Below are 22,258 nucleotides of genomic sequence, written 5' to 3' on the forward strand. Positions count from 1 at the left end.
AATACACTGCCCTCCAAAAGTTATGAAACAGCATAGTTTTCAAAACTCACTATTACAAAAATGTCAGTAATGTTTAAATTCACAGTTCATATGCAGGACAGTAACGAAGTTTAAGAAAATATATGCTAAAACAGTAGCTAGCACTTTTATTTTATAGAAATGAATACTTATATAGGATTTGGAGAGAAAATGCAAAACTTGTAATTTTTGTTCACGAGTGTTATTACACGAGTGTTCACGAGTGTTATCAGTTGTTATTACAGTTTCGTGGACGATATTCAGGACAGTCCATCAATGTCCAGGAGGAGTCGTTTGCCCGACTCGTTGAGGAGGCAAGAGAACACGCCTCCTGGACCAGTCAACAATGGGCGTCTTTCCTCTTCACAGACAAGTCCAGGGTCACATTGGAGAGTGATTCAAGTCGTGAGCTGATCTGGAGGGAACAACGCAGCAGATTACAACAAATTCCACATTCTGGAAAGACACAGTTACAGAGGTGGTGGAATAATGGTTTGGGCTAGGGCTTCTCTCGGTGGTCACACTGACCTGCATGTGTTCCATGGAGGAACGCTGAGGGGTGTGAGATATCGAGACGAGATCCTTGATCATTATGTCGGCCCATATGCCGCTGCTATTGGTCCTGGAGTTTCTTCTGAAGGACGGCAATGCGTGACCGCACTGAGCTCGAGTATCTGAAGATTATCTTGAGGGTCACAGTACAGAGCGGATGGAATGGCCAGCTCGATCCACAGGCCTGAATCCGATAGACCATCTTTTGGACTACCTTGGGGGACAGATTTCTGCTTTAAGTCTTCCTCGAAGGTCGTTAGATGAGCTTGAACAAGGATTACTCCAAGTCTGGTAGTTCCATTTCGCTGGCGGACAACTTAATTGACAGCATGGAACGTCGCTGCCACCAATGTATTGTAGCTAGGGTGAACACAGTCCTTATTAGAACAAGTTTTTGTAATGTTACCAACCCATTTCTCCTAAAAAAACTGTGATATACTGTTTCTCCAAGACTGGATTTCTCTGCCAAGAGTGCAATTTTTTGTTGTAATTCATGTTTGTGTTGAATTTCAGAAACATTCTATGTCACATTCATTAAAGAACTGTTTAGTGAACATGTCCTGTAAATTGTTTGTTTCTGTGTTGCTTCATACTCAAATTACACACAAGAAAAATGCTGTTCCTTAACTTTTGGAGGGCAGTGTATTTAATCACCACTTCGCTCGATCTCAGGAAAAAATAACAGAAGTTTCTTATCTAATTAAATTTTACCTAATTGTTTTAATATTTAATATGCATTTCAAAGAGTCTTCCTTATTTCTAATTTTGTTTGACAGAATGCATTTTGCAGCGTTTTATGCTTCTAATTCATTAATGATGCTGGTTAATAAGTTTGTATTTGCTTGATTCTACTTCAACTCTATTTTTGTATCTACCACCTAAACCTCGTTGTATTGTCTCAGTAAAAGATAGCTGAATGGGCATGTTTCTTTGAATCCATCGCTAAGCCGAAAGTACTTTAGATTACATTTTAAATTATGAAAAACACGAATTCTATGAGTGGGTTTTCTTGAAACTATTTCCCAATAATATAGGAAAACACTTAATGTATCAGATAATTCATATAATTATCGAATGTCCTGTATAAGAATTCAAAGTGCTAAAGTTGCCTTTCATTTAACCAGCGAAAGGTATTAAATGGTTTGTAGACCTCTTGCTTACATTCTTCGGGCATACTACGTCCATACGCATAAGAACGTTATTACTGAAAACATTTTTTTCCCATTTAAGTGTAAAAGTGCATATTTATATGTATATCATACCATAAATTTTTTATGGTTACTTATTTCTGTTAAAAGAACACAAAAAATACCTTCAACTAACGTGAAAAGTTATGCATTTTTTCCCCTTCGAATCTCTATTTCGACATAATTACTCTCCTAATTAACATAAGCTTATTAGGAAGCGTGTAATAAATATCGATTTTTAATTTTTCCCCGACGAAATAACGTCTCGCATTTGTTGGTAACTAGCTGAAAATATGTGATTTTAGTGAAACTGAAAATTTTTTTGCTAGTCTTAATCTATCTGATTAGACAGTCTAACGTTAATATAAATCTGTAAGAGTAGACATAATTTACTGAAATATACGAAGAGTACTATGAACATTTTAAAGGATAAATAACTGAGAAACATGTTTGGAATATTAAAATTGTGTCAGATAAAACTGTGGGAAATATTTGAGAGATCCATTTAAGGGTTTTGCTTTCAGTTTGGAAACAAGACTCTCTTCGTTAAAAACAGTAACATTTTGTTCAATCACACTAAACAAAAGTGTTTAATTTACCTATTAAAAATCTACTCCACTGTTTTTAAATATATCGAGCTGTTTGTAATGTAACAAATGTACGAGATTTACGTATTTTAGAATTTACATATTTCTTACAATTACTTATATATGTTTCTAATACTTAGCTTCAAATATCGGTAAGATTTGGTAAGAGTTAATAAAACTCCTAATATGGTATATGCAAGATATATTACCTTAGATAGGCGCACTTTAAAGCAAGAATGGACAGGTTATTAGAAATCTTTAATTTCAATGACAATTTGGTTTTCTTTTCTGTCTAATATATAATTTCAAATGCCATTAATCATTAATATATTTCCTAAAATGCATTGAAAGGTACGTTAAACCATATAGATAAATAAACCATATAGGCGAAAATTAAAGAAACAAAGGACAAATCAACAGACCCCGATTCACCATAATCTGTCACAGGTTCAATTCTGATTTGAAGAAAAAAGTTGCTTTTTTATGAGTGAAATAATACCCATAAATATTTATTTGCTTTACGAATAAATTTTAAAAGTGTTTATATTATAAATTATGAAGTTCTTTAAAGGTCATTCTGTAGAGACATTAGGATTTTTTGGAAGCAGGCAAGATGAAAAATTAGCAAACGCCTTCGCCTGGAGTCGAATCACGGACTTCTAGAATACCGCCCCAACGTGCAGAACCACTACACCACGAAGGCACGCTAGGAAAGTGGCAGAAATACCTTATATACTCCCCTTTTTAAAGGGCGACTGGGGTTTTTAAGGGCCCCAGTCGCCAAATCTTGGGTGTGGAGAGTCATCATCCACAACCCTTTTAGTTCGGGCGCCACTGTAGAGACAATAGGATTTTTTTGGAAGCAGGCAAGCTGAAAAATTAGCAAACGCCTTCACCGAGAATCGAACCACGGACCTCTGGAATACCGGCCCAGCGTGCAGAATCACTACACTACGAAGGCACACTACGAAAGCGGGAGAAATACCTTATAATTTATGAGTAAAAGATAACTTATAAGTTCTTTACTGAGACTGCATATGCAGTTTTTTCTTTTATAATAAAAAGCTTAGCATAGCTAAAATTTATTCTTTTAAAATAAAAATGACGTCCTTTTGTTAGCTTTAATATTATTTTTCAGAATTTACATGCGGGGTATATCTTTTCAGGCAAGTTCTTAAATTTGTCCTCATAATTCTGAGGATTTAAATATTTAAAAATCAAAATAACGTGATTAAGTACTTTACCATAACTGATCTAGATAGGATTTTCCTTCTTCCCAAACGTAGCTACTACAGTTATTCTCCACAGGCAGTATATCACAATATAGCAGTAAGGCCGTTTTATTAACATGCCACCGACTGATGAGCAGTAGGACAGACTTTGCTCATTCGACGTGGTCAGTCAATAAAATCAAAATGCTTGTTTGAGCCATATCCAGAATAAATAACTAAACGGTTTTTGAAGTCAATAAGTTTTAAAATTTTTGAAGATTTTAAGGTTTTAAATTATAAATATGCATTTATAAATTTACCCAATAAGGTTTATGGTTTATCACAAGACGGAAGAAAATATTTTCTTAAGTTCATTACGTGAACGTTCATCGCAAAGACCTTTCTAAACGCCACTTATAGAGATTTAGCTATATCGAAGCCAGGAAACACAAAATATCAATTTTATCCTTAGCGGAATTCGAGTCACAAATCTTAAAATTATCCAGCAGGATGTACTAACCATTTACTTAAGAGGCAATGTCATAATTCCCAACATACTACTAATCCATTTTTCTCTTCAGATTTTACTGAGAAGTTTATTGTTGTAGTGGATTTAGAAGAAATCTCATTCTTTAGCGGAAATGTAAGAATGTTTTTCCTGCAGTTTTTTTAAAGCCCAAAGGGGCGTTGTTTTATTATCAATTTCATATCTTGTAAAACTTGACGAATCTTAAAGAACTTAACGATCTTAACGAATTTTTGTTTAACAAACTCAAAGATTTTAAAGCGAGCAGTGGTAGCGCTGTACGGAAAAAAAAAAAAAAAAAAAAGCATTTTTATCTCCAGTGCGTGTGACTGCCTACTGGAAATCCTAAGGATATGCTATTTTTAAATATTTTCAGCCCAAAGGGACATTAGCTGTAGTGCTCTTGAAACATGTATGTGTGTGTAAATGAAAAAACGCACCTTCAGGAGTAATATAAAATCTGAAAGGTTTAAGTTTTTTTTGGAAGCTTTTAAGTAATTGCAATAATAACCACGTGATCTAAACCAGTTCTGTCCAAATTACGGCTCTCTGATCTCGCTGCTGCAGCTTGAGCTCAAAACTTAAACATGTGTGGAAGGATCCAGCCATTAAGAACCAAACCTATTACTTACTAACACATGCATTTTTAAAACTCAAATCAGTTTAACTAATACATAATGTTAAAAGAATGACAACAATCGAAATTAAATTAAAACCCAATTAATCTCACTTATTAAGAGATAACAGTTTCTGTGCAATGCTATTTTGATAAACTCACATAAAGAGAAAAAATATGGCATTTTTATTGTTGTTTTATCAGAAGAATTTGATAAATGATCGGAATTATTAGCAAATATGCAACAGGAAAAACTTTAAATAGACTATTAAAAGCGGTATCTATCTCAAAATATCTCCCGCTCTTCATGAACTATTTTATGTTGAGCAGATTTTATGTTTATATACATATATTTGAAGAAAGAAACCTGAGACAGTCAGCTATACTCTGACCGAAATTTGAACCCTTGGTCTGACGAAGATACCACGAAATACATGATACCTGACACTGATACCACGAAAGCATGCAGTGAGGAAGGAGAAAATTCCTTATAACTTTTTAATAATAAGAATAGATATTTTTGTACGAATACTATATGACTATATTTAATATAAGAATATTTTAAGAATGCATATTTGTGAACAATTAGCAATCAGAATCTATTGCATTTATCGAACTACATATTGATATATTGGTATGTGGTTAAAGTGGTTATTACTTCCGGCTACCTTACTTATTAAATACCACCTTTTTCACACTAATGCCGCATAAAATTCAATTCAATGACAAAATCATAATATGTTTAAAAATAGCACGTGAGAATTCCTGATAGACTGTAAAAAGTTGCCATGCATACTTTTATATTTTTTATATTATTTCCTTAAAAATTAGAGGGTTGCGCAGCCAGCCTTCTATAATAGTCATCATAAGAAAGGAAAAGTATATAATGATTTTAATAAGTCCAGCTAGTGTCATTTAATAAAAGTATTAAATATTTCTATTAGAAATCTCGTGATTTTATTACATCTTTATTTAAATGAATCACATTGAGAAGTAGAAAAAATATTCTTAAGAACTGTGTTTATTGCTTTTAAATTCTTAGTTTATTACTCAACAAACTCCCAGAGATCATATTTGAAAGTATCTTAGGCTTTACTGATGGCAACACGCTAGCACGTGGAAGATAAAAGCATTTTCTTTCCGCCATAGCAACACATTGCTTTCAAATACTCGAGTTTGTTGATTAAAACTGAAAGAATATATTTTGCATTTTTCGGAATGGCAACAGTTTCGCGGGCGCTGGAGATAAAGCTGTTTTATATCGAATGATGTGGTCACTGCTCACTTTCAAATCACTGAGTTTGCTAAGCAAAATTTCATTAAAGGTTCAGAAAATATGAAATAAATAATAAAACAAATTCGAAATTCAAAATTCGGCCTTCTAGGGCTCATGTTCAGGCGGAAAACCACGTTATTCAAAGTTTGATGTCGTTAGGTACCGTTGTTTTGTTATAGTGCGAGGAAAATACATGCATACAAGCAGATTCTTCATTATTTAATTTTTTAAAAAATAATGCAGGGCGATAAAATTTGATGGCAACGATTTGAAAAGCGATAACACCAACGCAAAATCCCTTTTTGAGGCTAATAGCCCCTTTTCGGTTAAACATTAAAAATGTGATTAATGTGGTTAAAACTACTTTTTTAAAACTTATAGCATTTGAACCTTATAACTTCTATAATATTTAATGTCTTTACTTTAATACTATTCAAGAAAAATGCGGTAGAATATAAATAAAGAGGTTTACGGAACGTTTTTAATTAAACTTAATATTCACTGAAACGTAAGACAACAAATCGAAGAAGAATTTTTTCGGATATCTTAAAAATGTTACTTTTAAGAGTTATTTTTAAAAATAAAGATGTCCTATGTTCGTTTCTTAAAACATGTCTTATGTAAGTAATAACGAAAAAATGTTTTAAAGAAGGAGCTTTAATAAGCCAATACAAAATAACTACCATTTCCAGTTACATAATTATTCCTCATTAATGAGAACATCCGGTTTGGGAAAAAATTGTAAAAAAATGTCCAAGAACATCGAAATTAGAAGTTCCTCCCCTAAAAGTAAATCGAAACTCACACCGTAAAAATCAATCACTGTACTGGAATATGGACGCTGATAATTATTTGTATTATTTTTTTCCGCTTTTAATTACGTCGGTTACTCGAAAATCAATACTTAAGGCAGATGAAATACAATCCGAGAAAAAAGTTTCACCGCTAGCTTTTAAACAAACATTAAAGTACGGCTCGTTTTCATCGTTCGATTTGATTCTTTGCTATGAATTCAAAATCCTGAGACATCCATTATTATTTGAACAAAAAATGTTTATGCATATACAATAAATCAATCCACGTATCCCACTTGGAAAGCTAAATCCTTCAAAAACAGCCGACTGAGTAATTTTGCAAAATCATCAATCTTTCTAGAATATTTTTCCAACCGCAACGAATGTTTGAACCCCCTCGTATTCAATAAAGCGAAAGGAAAACGAATTTGCAAAAGGAGGGATGAATTTTTTTTTATCTTACCTTTCCGTTGAAAAGCTAAAAGTTCTTTACCTGCGAAGCATTTATCACATAGTTTTAGAAGCAAAAATAGCAACAAAACGAACAAATAGCCTCGAAATTCAAAGTCAGATGTAAATAAATAGGAACATATATGTATGTGTGGATGTATTAAAGCCTAGGCCGGGATTTATTTACGTAGGGAAGAAAACGAGGATCAATAAAAGTCTTTTTTCCTTTCTTTTGCGTCTTATGCTGAATAACACTGATATTACAAAATCATTGTATGACAAAGATGCGAATCAAATAGACAGTTCGGCTCGGAATATTTTGTTTGGATGGCATTTAATTCCCTTTAAGGGAATTTAAAGTCACGGCATTGAAATTTGGAGTTGTAAAAGGATTTCCAAATGAATGGGTCCATTCAGTTATTCAATCAATTTCAAACTTACATGTCACTGAGAATAGTAAGAATAAGCAATTTGACTCCAAAAATTTATTTATATTTCGAAGGACCATCCTCGCAAATTAGTTGAAAAGACATCTGCTGATTCCCAGTTGTCTTGGATAAAATTTGAATTTGCAATATATTTGATTCTGAATAAATGAATAGGTTTTACATATTTTCAAATAAAATGCTTTTTGAATTTCATGAGTAAAAGGTTTGTGAGTAAGAAATGCTATTTTTTCCTATATATAACTTAGCTGCTTTTAATCGCAATCATAGTTAAAAACTAGGTTTTGATTATTACTATTAATGAAATCACATTATAATTAAAAACCAAAATTTTCTGTAAAGTGAAGGTATTTAATGCTTCTGGACGTTAAGCTAAAAGCATACGAAAATAATTTTTAAAAATTGTATGTTTGAAAAATCTTAAATGGTTTTTCTAATATGCTCTTTTTTAAATCCATAGCTTTTCAAAGAAAACTTTTCATCGAATTTTTAAAATTTAAGTTTACTTAATTGCATATGTATTACTTTAACATAATCAGGCTCTTAAGTTCTAACATGATAGATATTATTGTAACTCTGCTAATAGCCTAAAAGTTCGAAACTGAAAAAAAAAAAAAAAAAAAAAAAAAAAAGAGGTCTTGCAACCGTTCTTCTATAGACATAAACGCCAGATAGCTCTAAAAGTATTTATTAACAGAGTACAGAAACAGTTACAAAGAAAATATACACCAAACAGAATATACACCAAAACGGAACACCTAACATTTAGAATTAACTTCCAAGACGTAATATTGAGAAACCTATCCTCCTTACAGCTGGAATTCGATAGTTCTCGTCGCCACTAGATGGCATTCTGTAAAATAGTTCAGTTACATCCGAATAGTTCTCTTACCTCCTCTTCCTCTGACTTCGTAGATGTCTCGGCAAGATGTCAGGAACTGACATTTGTCTACTTTGTGCAGTGCCTGGAGAACAAGATGAACGAACTCAGGTTGGACGAGTAGTAGTTATAGATTCAGCAGCATCTTTGGAAATGGATACAGGTTCGGTGCGTATTACATGTTTTGTGTGTCCTCGATTCTTCAAAGGAACCACTGGAGTTACATGATCTTAAGTCTGAAATTTATTTCACTCTTGATATGGTTTCAAGGTTGAAGCAGGATACTTGTCCAGAATTTAGTTTGGTTCGTTGGGATCGGCAATATCAGAAGACGGAGATCTTAAAGTCACTGTCACAGAGGGACCGTCTTCTTTAGGCATACTAGTTTGTAGTACTTTGCTGCCAGAGTGAAGATTAACCCAAATGTTATCTTAGGAGTTAATTTTGGAGTTTCTTGTCGTTTCATATCAGCATATTGCTTCTATTTATCTCGGTGTGAATCGACTCTTTCTCGTACCTGTGCACATTTCTCGCAAAACTTTTGAAATACGGAGTAATTTTTGGAACAAATTTATCACAGTTACAGCTTTCACGTCATGTTTTACATTATCTAAACTTCGTCACTCTCCAAATTAGAGAAATGCAGCAGAGTGTTTAGTTGAGTCACATTTGGCTGTATTTAAATCAAACTTTATTAATGGCGGTTTATCCTTCCATTCTTGATGCTCGTTACGAACAAGTATTACTAAACGAGGTTTCTAATCTCTTTTATTTCTTCAACTGGGTTAGATTGTATGTGTGATAGACAGGAGTAAGACTTTAATCAATGTTCAAGATATAACAGTTTTTGCACGACAGCACTAGTAAACTGAGCACTATTATCGCTTATTATTTTTCTCGGTAAGCGAATCGAAAGACGGACTTCTTCCAAAAGATTCGTGACACATTCTTTGGCCGTTGTTTCCTTTAAAGCAAATACTTTTGCCTATTTTGTGGCACATTCATACACAATAAAAATTAATTTCTCACCAGATAGTATTTCAGTAAGGGGACCGAAAATATCAGTTGACAGAGTCTCAAAGCATTGAGCATAGACAGGATTCTGAAGTAACCGAGGTGGCTTTAGTTAGAAGTTTTATAGCGACAGTATTTGAGACAGCTTTGGACACAGTCCGCTACAACTTTTCTCATTCCAACCGAGTAGCATCTTTTTGCTATTCGATAGAATGTCCCTTTAGAACCATAGTGTCCTTTGAATCATTGTTGAGGTACAAATAGTTGTGCTTATTCTTCTTCCAAATCAAGAGAATACACAGACAGACAGCGCAGATATGGCAAGAATCTGTGCTTCAGTGTTCACAAACTGGGCGAGATAATAGACCGACAATAAACAGACAGAATATTGGTGCAACACTCTTCTGTTCGTAATGTATCCTTTTCTAGTCCAAATTGCGCAGTCTACGTCTTTGCTTGCACTCTCAAAAGCTTCAATGACCTTTCGAAGATCATCTTCTAGCTGTGATTGGAGTAATTCTTCAGAACTAGTAGTAGGGGTTTCGACGGAGAAAACACAGACTTGACAAGAATCTATACTTGTATGTTCACAAACAGGAATATTAACAATAAAATTCAGTCTTTTAGGGATATAATTGATAGCCATATTATAGGACAAGGTTTGCAAGATCCGTCTTGCGAAGCTACCAGCTAGTGACTTTAAAGACCACTTCAACGATTGGTGGTCAGAGGTGATTGTGATAGATTAGCTTTCGGCGTATTCTCTAAATCTATTGAGTGCTCATGCTACTGTGAGGGCTTCTTTTTCCACGATGGAGTATTTTTGTTATGAGGAGGGGAGCAAACGATTGGCATATTGTATACGGTGTTCTTCACTTTTCTCCTTCTGGAGCAATACTGATGAAATGCCTAAATTGATAACCATCTGTCCGAATGATAAAAGGCTTCGTTCAATCGGTTTTCTTAAGAATCGGCGGGCAAATTAGTTTCGACTTCAGCTCTTGAAAAGCATTTGTACTCCCTATTTCCACACTGCTTTCTTTTTTAAAATCAGTTAAGAGATTTGGTTATTAGAGAGAAATTTGGAATATATCCAAGATACCAGGAGCAGGTTTTTACTAAAGATTATACTTAATTGGCAGTTTTAGGCGAAGGCGTGTCTTCAGTCTTCTGTAGATCAACAGATATACCATCCTTGTTACCTAAATATTTCACTTTTTCATCACTGAAGTTATACTTCTGTCGGTTGGCATTGAGCTTCAATAATGAGAGACGTTTGAAAACTTGAACTTGTTCTAAGTGGAAGGTAGGTCGCAGCACAGTGATATCATCCAAACATGACAACGCAAACATATTATTCAGTCTGGAAAACGTGGCGGGAGTATTTCTCAATGCGAAGACTATTCTGATTAATTTATATGTAACAAAGGAGCAATAAAAGCAGTCTTTTTTTGTCTACTACTTTCACCAGATGTTCACTATTTTCAACAGCTCAACCTGACCTCAAGGCAATAGTCGACATGCAAGGTGTGGGCTTTTCTTCATTCAATAAATTGTCTATACGTGGCAAAGGATAAGTGCACGAAACGGTCTGAGCATTCAGGTTGCGATAATCAATGCATAACTGCATTTTTCATCTCTATTGGGAGTCAAAACCACAGGAAAGGCACGAAGGCTTTCATAATGTGCTATGATGCTTAATTTAAGAAGAGAATCAAGTTCCTTTTTCAACAGTTCTTTCTTATTTGGGCTCATCCGATATGCAGGAATTGAAACGGGGGGGGGGACTCTTTCTTGTGTTAATATGATGGTCAAATAATATAATGGTTTCCTCCCTTAGTTTGAAGACAGGCTGATATTTGTTAGAAATGCATCACTTTCAAGCCTTTGGGATGTAGTTAACGGTTGTCCTCCATTTACTTGTCGTTGGCAATTGTTTACAACAATTGGGGTTTCTCCCAGTCCTTTGGGTTGATACGGTTTTACAAAGCTATATTTTCTTCTAGGTTCAACAGATAAGTTCCACTTATTTTCAGCAAGATTTAGCGCAATTTCAGCTTTTTGAATAAAGCCAATGTTTAAAGTGCAGTTTTTTGACAATAGACAAAACAAGAAGCAGTAGTTTTGACTTTATGCTTTCAAGAAGAATATTTTGTACTTTGCGAAATATCTCTTTTTAGATACAAACCATCAGCAAAAGACACACGCAATTTCATTCTTTTAAAAACTGCACTTTGTTTCTGCAGAATATGATAGGGTGATTCCCTTGCAATTAAATGGCAATGTCGGCAAAGGCAGTACCTGTAACACCTCCAATACTAATTCGAAATACAGCAGTTCGTGTGGAAGATAAACAGGATCGGATTTGTACAATGCCAAAAGATGAATTTGAATTCTTTGGGGAGTTACAGTCTGGAAACTTAATGAAATCAGTCTTTCTGTATCTATAGCATGCTAAATGAGGTCGATTTTATTGTCTTTGTTGCTGAAAACGATTTTCTGTACATCGTTCGATTTAATACTTTGGTTTGGATGGATTTATCGTTTTGACAGAATAGTTCCACCTTACAGGGGGTTGAATTTTATAATTCATATTTTTAGAGCGTCCAGCTTCGTAATAATCCAATTTCTGTACTAATTCAAGTGAAATCTTTATTTTGCCCCCAAGTGTCAGTAAAGTGCTCCTTAACATCATTACTGACTCTTCTTTTAAGCTGATCCGTAAGTCTTTGAGTGATTCAAAGTCTGTAACATCGAGGCTATACAGCCACTCTTCAAGATAATGCTTGATTCGTAAACAAAGTACTTCCATAAGGTCACAAGTTATCTTTGGTGTGTAGAAGGTTGATTCGAAATGATTTAGCATTTAATTTGAATCTTTGGAGCAGAGTCTTCTTTATGTACGAGTAATGTTCTAATTTGTTCTTCGCTTCTTGTAAAATAATTCCTGAAATGTCTATAAGCAGAAGAAATAGGAAGGGAGTGATGTAATTTATTTCTTTTACATTAAGTTTCTCGCATTGTATTTCAAGAATTTTCAGGTAGGTTGCAATGTCAGAAGCTTTTGCGCACTTCGAAATTAGGTGCTGAATATTTGCTTCAACAGTTGCATTTGAAGCAAAGGCGCCATAGTTAGGATTTTAGCCGGGATATGTCAAGTTTCTAGAAGGTTCTTGGTGAAAGCTTCATCATAATTGTCAGATTTCACAAAAAAATCTTTAAGTCCGATCACTTGCATAAGGTCTCACGTCGCATGGTATTGTCTACTTCCAAACCTAATTCTGTAAATATAGATTTTACATCTTCTTTTTGCGCTTTGGAAAAATAAGCCATAATTATTTGAATGGTCAAGGAGGAGGAAATAGATGAAGCTGAATTTGCCATTGTTCTTCTTTCGATTTGATTAACATTAAAATATGTATACATTTATACTATTTTCAAATTATTATTAATAATAATAACTGTACCTTTATGTGAAATGTTTATACCACTGCTAAACAATATTTATAAATGCTAACAATATTACTCCCAGAGTTATCGTTTAAAACTGTCGAAAGAAAATTAAACTTTAAAATTATCACATCTTTATAAATATCATTAAATACCCTTATAAATTCTAATTGTATTCAGAAAAGTTATTATTTCATATAATAATTTTCTCAAATATTCGTTTACTACTTATCGAAACATAAACAAATATCTTATCATAAGCTTTTATTTAAATTGAATTCTTCTGTTTTTAATCTTAACAAAACATGAAGCAATACTCACAACAGTAATTCTTTCATTTCAGTTAAATATTCATTTTTTATTCATAATTATTTTCTTTCATTTTAAGAAGTATGTTTCAAAACATCCATTAAAGCGAATAAAACAATGGTATTTTGTTAATGAACACATTAAACTTGCTCTCAAATTGTTCTTCAAAAAGAAAAACCAAAAAATTCAATATTGTTATTTTACTTAGATTGAAACATTTATTTAATATTCAAAAGAATTCAGAGGAAACGAATAAAATATGAGCAAAACGATTTGACAATAATACTTAAAGAATCATCTAGTCTAGAATTTTGCAGGGAGAGGAGGAAAACATCTGCTTCACTTACTAAGAATCGAAACTAATGAATTCTAATCAACAATAACAGTGAATCTATTCTAAATTAAATTATGCATTCGCGTTGCGAATAGAAGCCACAATTTAATTTAGTATGCGTACTAAAACATTTTAAAATAACAACAAAAGTTAACCAAAGTTTAAAAGTAACTTTTTTATCAAAGTTCTTTAGACCACAAGTATTTACCAATTAATTACTGAAATCTTGTTATATATCCTTTAAATTAACGTTAATGTAAGTACCTTGATTAATAAAGCTAAAATACAGGGTAATGCCCGAAATATAACCTTTATCTTGTTTATTATACATTTATTTAACATCGAAATATTACGAAATGAGTATATAGTGAACTGTGTGAGCATGGAAAGTGAATTTAGTGCAAAATGTGTTCAATTTGTCCACCGTTTTGTTTCATTATCTCTTGCAAGCAAACCTTTGCATTTATCACAACCTCTTGTACTCTTTTACGGAATCTTCTCGACACAATTGCATTTAATTCCTCTTAGAAGTATTCTTAGCATACAAGCTATCTTAATAACTTTTTATAATTAAATTGCATATTAAATAAATAATAAAATTAATAAAATGCAAAAAGGTTAAAAAGAAAATCTGAAAGGTTTGAGATTTTAAATTACGTCCAAAGGGGCATTTTTTCAACATTTTGTGTGTTACCTTTATTTATTAAATATATGATATTTCTTTGCATTTAAACCATAAAATTAAATTCAACAGCAATATCGCAAAATAATTTTAAAATGAGCATATCTTTCTGATAAACAGTCTGGAGATAAAAATGATTTTTCAGTACAACGTTGCCATTGCTCGCTTTGAAATCCTTGAGTTTGTTACACAAAAATTCTTTAAAGTCTTACAAAATATGAAATCGATAATAAAAAAAATTCCAAATTTCAAATTTGGGCCATATTCGCAGGAGGATTACGTCATTCAAAATTTGATGACTTTAGGTATCATTGTTATATTACAATGCAAGAAACATACATACATTTATGTAGATTCTTCATTATTTAATTTCTTAAAATATAATTCAGGACTCTAACATTTGCTGGCAACAGTTTGAAAAATAAAATGGACATTCAAAGTGCTTCGACGCAAAATCGCGAAACGAAAGCAATAGTCCCTCAGGGACAAAGCCTCTTTAGATTAAAAATAATAAATATTAAATAACTGTCTTTACGACATAACTACATCAACATTTCTATATGTTCGAATATTCTTTTCTTAAGCAATAAATGTTTTATTGCTAAGAAAAAATGTTTTGAGTTAATTCAGCATTTAAAACAAAGAATAACTGTAATTACGAATTAATGTTAAGGGGAGTTATTGAAAGGAAGAAATACAAGTCAGGACCAGCTGATGCGAAAAAGTTTCTATTAGCTCATGAAAACTGGAGTTCGATTCATAGATACCCGATTTGGGAAAAATCTTTCTGCTGTTATTGTGAATAAGCTTACTGCAGCAGTTAATCGCATTGGCTGGGATCAGAAAAGTGGAGGGGGGAAAGAAGCTGTCGCACACAGAATGAGAATAGAAGACAGCTGTTCGAGAAGTATGAGTGATTAGAGCATAGTACCAGTTTTCTATCTGAAAGCTCGTTAGCCTTAAAAGGATAAGTGCGATCATACCTTACATTCGAGACTGTTATAACTCACCAAAGAATGACTTCGCTTTTCTACTTTGAGTTGAGCGAAATGCAATAGCAGTTGAGTATTTTAAATAAATGAGATTGTTATATTGCTAAAGACTTCTTTAATGCACTTTTCTATTGGATTAGATATATTCAGTTCCAGATTTAATCGCATCTGATTGAAGAGATCTCTCTGGCTATTTTTTAGATCAAAGCAATTTAGGAGTTAACAGAAAATCTATTTAAGTATTATAACTTTTTCTGATAAACGATACATTTTTTCGGTACTTTATGGTTCAACTAAAATTAAAGACCTCAGTGGATTAATGAAAAAAATCTTGTGGGGACACCACATGACTTCCTTGTGTGGCCTATTAAACTATACACAATTTTTGCTGCATTCCAGTTTACGTATTTCCTCTAATTTCATTAGAGATATATTTCTCATTCGATGAATTCAGTTCTCACTTGGCGACAAAGCAAAAATACATAAAAGCTTAAAATATCTTCATTAAAAATTGTAAAATGCGAAACAACATAAGACACCAAATACAGTTAAAACAGTTACAAAAAGAAAAATTTTTTACAATTAAAATGTTTTACAATTAAAAGTTTCTACGCAGAAATAAGCAATTCGGCCAACGGCAAGAAGGCAGATTTTTCGGTGTGCAAAACTGAAAGTTTACGTTTTCTCCCACTCTGCAAAAAGACTTTGAAGGTGCAGAAACTGACTTAATTCACTGTTCCACTAAGTTTGAAATTAAAAAAATGGCGCTTCGTTAGGTTTAACTCTCCACTTGAACTTTTAAACTGTTGATAGTTCTACAACTATTGCATGCAGGTTAACTAAAGGTATAAAAACTTAACTGCAACATAAAACCCATTTAATTCATAAACGGGACATAAACAGGATGTTCTTGAACTATATTTGCGTCATTTATTTCTTCCAAAGTATTTCCTTCAGAAATTGATGATTCGCTGCAACTCATCATGTGATCTCTGCCGATGGACATGATTCCTTCATTCTTAGATTTGCTCTTCCCTTCGCAGGGGCTCTTCCAACTCAGATGGCCATTCCCTGCTGGAGATGCTGCCCTTGTATTCCGAATTTCATTTCAACAAGGAACAGATCGGACGATGTGTTGTTGTTACTTAGTTGGCGGAAGCTTAACAATTAGCTAGGTTCAGCAATACCACAATTACCTAAGGTACTACGGAGGTGCTGACCTAGCTTCTACCTGTACCTGTTGTTATTCAGCTACGAGATTTAGCGTTGACCTGAAATGCGACCTCTTAAATGATTCAAGCAATTGACGCAATTTCTCGTGTGCTAAGGAGAAACTACTGAATTCCCATGTTCTCCTTGAGCTATTTGTAACTATTTAATACACTGCATCTAGTTATTTCTTACAATAAATTGTTAATTTCTTCCTGTTTATCTAGAGTGATCATATAAAGAAACATCAACGAACCGGTAGCGCGAAACAATATCGATATCGCTTGATAGATATGACGCTAATTTAACTAAGCTCATTCCAGTGGACGATATAGTTATGCTAATAAGTGAATAATTAATTCTTAAGAAACTATCTCAAAGTTTTATTAGTTGTGGAGGGATATACACATTTATAATATTTTGACGTGATTCTGAAACTTTATTATTAGCAGAAAGGACGAAAGGTCTGTGGCCATACTTGCTTCTTCTATGCTCTGTGGGAATTACCACTGAGAGTAATGCAGAGTGGTAGTTTTATTCCTTCAGATACTTTCTTGTATTATTCTTTATGCTTATGGACGATTCTTATGTCGATTCTCTTCTTTTTTCACTAAAATGCCACAGATGGTGTACGTGCATTTAACATATTTCAACAATGCTATCATTGTAGAAAACATCTGTAAGAAAACTTTCCTTATCAAGCGTGGGATATGTACAGAGTATAGAATAGATTTACAATGTACAGTGTACAGAGGATTAATTTTTGTTATAATAAAAGATTCAGATGGCATTTAGCTTTGCAGGCACAGAAGGTATTTATCTGCACATATTGTTTACCACCACTTTTGTGAGGTTCCATTTTTGTCTTCACCATTTCAAGCTTTCTGGAGACGGCAACAAAAAAACGTGCCATGCTTTTTCTTTCCCTTTACTCGCGTTTGGCGTAAAAAATATCTGTATTGCTGTTTCACCTTTTTTTTTCTAATTTTGTCTTACAGAAATTCGTGTACAGTAAGAAGGTGTATACAGAGAGTCCTTTAAAAGGGGGGGTAAGTGTTTAAGGAAAGTGGTTGGTTAAAAGAATAACATGTGTGTGTGCTCCATGCTATTACTTCATGAAATGTCTCCTGTCTTCCAAGCCGCCAAGAGCTTGTGCTCGAAATTTAAAAGTTCTCCAACAGACCATTAGTAACAGGTTTTATTTTGAGTAGAATTACAAACTGACCCTCCCACTATGTATGAACGTACGCTGCTTAATTGTCTGGATACATCTTAAGATGCATGTCTATGTACTTAAAATATCAGTATTTTTAGTTTTAGCCAGTTTGGCTATCAATACCAATGATATTCATATTGAAATTAAACAGTTTCTAAATACGTTTAAAATGCAAAACATCATTGTGTTATCACTTCATGCATTCTTCCTCATAATAGTCACATGCAGGGGCGTTTTAAATTCTGAATGGAAAGGCTGAAATTGGAACCTTTCTTATTTACACCATACTGAGAGGCTGAAATGTGTAGATTTTCAAAAAAGGCCTTAACTGGGAAAGCCTGAAGTGGGATATAGCTATTATTTTATAGTATTATTATTTCATTAGGTTTGTGTTTGTTTTGTCATTACGGATCATTTTTTATACCAGCATTACCTTCTTCAGTCCTGGAAACTGATGTTATTTGGTATAACGGATTATTTGATTTGTGTAACTGATTACTGTATAACCGCTCACCTCATTTCCGCAACCAGCATCTAAGTACGTTCAATCAGGGTTCTTATTTTTATTTATCTTATTTAAGTTTCAGAGAGCGAGTACATAAACTTATCTTAACACTTAAATATAACAGAACATACCAGAAGTTCTTCATTTCGCAAAATGGTCAGAATCGGTAGATATGGGATATGTTCCTTTTCCCACTGGAAAACTGCAATTGCGCTAGGGAAAGAGAATTCCATGGGGAAATTATATTAGAATCCATTGTTCCAATTTAAGAAATGAGTCAAGTGAGAATTTTTTCTTCTTTCAGTTCGGTTGTCAAGTAGCCTCAGTAAGGACTTCGAAAAGCTAAAAAAGGACAAAACGTAAAGCGTCTTCCCAGAAGCGAGGAAAATCTCCTTACCAATTCACATTGCGAAATGTATTTCGAGAAATTTTATATAGATGCTCATTTGTAGGTCTAAATGTTGCTACATTACCGCAGATCATGGGTTATTGTTTAGTAAAAAATATGCAAAATTTAAAGTATTTTACTTCCCGCTCAGAAAGAAAATACCAACGAGAAAATAGTTTTTGGAGTTAAATTAGTTAAAAAAATCTTTTTGTGATAAAACGTATACAAAATATTATAGTTAAATGTTTTTCGTAATCCATCCGATAACACCCTGCCAAGGATAGCATTTGCAAATGCAGGCTTCTAAATGGTGCCGTTTAAATTTCAGTTATAAGGTTATTATTTTAAACTAACAAATTATTTATAAATTCGCCTTTACTATAACTTATCCTTTCCGTTTGCTCATCAGAATGCAAATCATTTGTACAGTACTTAAGCTTAGAATTTTTGATTGTAAGAGCGTATTTCCACGCGGCCACGTTTCATAGTTCCTGCAGTCTCTGATAAGCTTGTAGTTTTCGGCTTTGCATTATTCTTGTTGATATTTAAATTTGATGCTCCGGTGAACGTTTTCTGAGCCAGCTTATATTTAAATATAATTGTGTAGTCTTTGACTAATCGTCTACGCTTAAATTTGAATTTGACTTTTAATCTTTCTCCATCGCCACAGGTGATGGTAGATTCCATTAGCACAAGACGTGTACTTATGTTCAAAGTTCTGTTTTAATAAAAACTTTGCTTTAACCTTTTCAAGTCTCTGTAATTATTCCAGACGCAGCAATAATTAGTTTACATCTGTCAAAAGTTTGGAATAAGTACATTCTCCAAAGCAAGTCAAACTCAATGCAGTTTTACGTGCAATCGATAAAAACTTAATACAAGATCTTGGCTTTAAAATTTCCCCTAAAAGTCGAAGCATTTTATCCAACAATATTCGGGTTTTGGAAGACAGCTGAACCTAATAGTTTGATCTTTATTTACTTCTGATGAAAAGTTTATTTAAACTATTTAAGTTTCAAAGTCATTCCAGATGTGTTTTGATTATTACTTAAAAGATTTCACATTTATCCTCTTTATAAAACGAATGAAAAAGTAAACTTAATTTTCAATTGCTGTTAGCATTTATAAAAATTTAAACTCATTATAATTTTACAAAAATCTATCAAATGATCAAAACTATATTATATAGCAAAAAAGAAACTTTAATTGATGAAAAAGCGATGGTCGATTTTATACAAAAATCTTTGGACGGAGAAATGCGAGAATGAACGTAGCGCTATCTCTGAGGACAGCAATGAAACGAGATAAATTAATAGAGTTTTAATAAAAATCTACATCAAGCTAAGGTTTCTCTTTTGCCTAATATATACATTGGCATGCTTCTCTTCCATTTGACTATATTTTACACATTTAGAAAGGTTTGCCACATGACCAAAATTCTCGTAACCTGGACGGCTACCTTATTTAATTTCATTTTTTTTAACTGGAACAAGGGCTTGAGACCAACTGATAAAGATATATTTATTGATAAAGAAACAGTTCTTCTGAAACACTCTGCATGTAATTATATGTACTATTAAAATGAGTTCAAAGATTGATTCGATTTACAACATCCCGTACTTAAATAGCCTGTTCCAGAATGTAAGTAAAGGATTTTTGTTAGCTTCGGCATCTTGACAGAGATCACTTATGTGATTCAAGTTCGAGAACTCAATTTTGATAATCTTCTGAAATTAAAAAAAAAAAAAAAAAAAAAAAGTCTGAAAGCTTTCAGATTTTACATTACGCCCAAAGGGGCGTTTCTTTATCGTTTTGTGTGTTACCATTATTTATTAAATATCATGTTCTTTTCACTTAGACCATAAAATTCAATTCCACAGCAATATCGCAAAATAATTTTCAAATGAGCAAAGCTTTAGAATTTCCGATACACAGTCTCGCGCGCAGGACATAATATTTTTTGTACAGTATTGCCATTGCTCGCTTTGAAATAGCTGAGTTTGTTAATCAAAAATTCGTTAAAGTGTTACAAAATATAAATCGATAATAAAACAAATTTCAAACTCCAAATTTGGACTTAAAGATGACCATATTCGGTAAATGATTACGTTATTCAAAATTGGATGGCTCTAGGTATCGCTGTTTTATCCCAATGCGAGAAACATACATACATTTACGGAGATTCTTCATTACTTAATTTCTTTAAATATAACACAGGGCGATAATATTTGGTGGCAACAATTTGAAAAGTGAACCGACATTCAAAGGGAACCAAAGTTATAGAAACTTAGAAAGCTCTTCCTAATCTTATAGGAAAAAAACATTTGGAAGTTCCTTAGCACATTAGAAAATGAAATCTCATACAGCTGAAATGAATGCCTTTGAAAACAGTGATTTAATTAATAGTAAGTAGAAAACAAGCAGGAAAGAGAAGAAAAGAAGCGTTGAAAAGAGTCAATTACACATAGTTTCTAAGGGTCAATTACACATAGTTTCTAAGGGTCAATTACACATAGTCTTCTTAACAGGATTTCTTCTAGTCTTCAAACTTACAGAAGAAAAAGATAATTTAAGTCCTTAATTGGTATGCAGATTGAATGCATTCATAATTATTAATAATTTCCTGTGTACCAAAGAGCTCGCAAATTTTTGTACTAATTACTATTTTGTACTTATTTTATTAATTTTACCTTTACTGCCACTTTTTCTTTCGTCGATTCTTACCAGGATGCAAATTAGTTAACGTATATATGATGATTCTATGATCATGGGACAAACTTGGAGGGGTGGTTAAACATACTAAAGCATATATTTTTTGTAGGAGCATGTTAAGGCACGAACGCAAAAAATGACACGAGACGAAAAATGAGTTTATCAGGACTTGTGTTCCTCTTTACTTGCCTTGGAAACATGAACTGTCCTGACTCGGAACAGGGAGCTTACTCAAGCTATGTTCAATAAATTGTGAAGTAGACAATACACACAGGAAGGGTATACGAAACCCTTTATTTTTCTATCTTTACAGAGGTTTCCGGAACTTCGGAATACAGAGACCAACCACTTGTGGTCTGAACGTAAGAATATAAAGCTACTAACTAAAACTAACTTTGGATTAATATACAAGTGCCTAACTTTAAGATTGGCCGTTATTTAACAAAATCCGTATGTAGTACAGAGAGCTGCTAAAACTACGATACGTTTGAAATTATCAAGAGGACTAAACCTCTGGCCTTGAAGGCAATCAGCAACCGAGTAAAACTACTATGGCAAGCGGCCTGCTTCTAATAACTCCTTCCTCTCTCTTGCTTGGCAAAAAGCCACAACTTAAGTACTTGGCGTTAGCAAGACAAATTTGCATAAATAAGTTAAAGCTTTTAATTCTGGCCGGAAGTAGAAAATAAGAAGTGATAGTAAAGATTTAAAATAAAATAAACGTTAGTAAAACTTAGGATCCTTACAAGTTTACTTACAAAATCAACGTAAAGCGCTTCTTTGCAGCAATACACTTTTCCTCCCGTGCCATTTATTGCGTTCGTGCCTTAACATGTTACTTTAGACTCTACATTCCTATACACAAAATTCATGTTTTAGTACGTTCAACCACCCCTCCTAGTTT

The sequence above is a fragment of the Stegodyphus dumicola genome, chromosome 12, assembly GCF_044657685.1.
Source record: "Stegodyphus dumicola isolate Sdum_Otavi_A_Nest chromosome 12, ASM4465768v1".
In the NCBI taxonomy this organism is placed as follows: Eukaryota; Metazoa; Arthropoda; class Arachnida; order Araneae; family Eresidae; genus Stegodyphus; species Stegodyphus dumicola.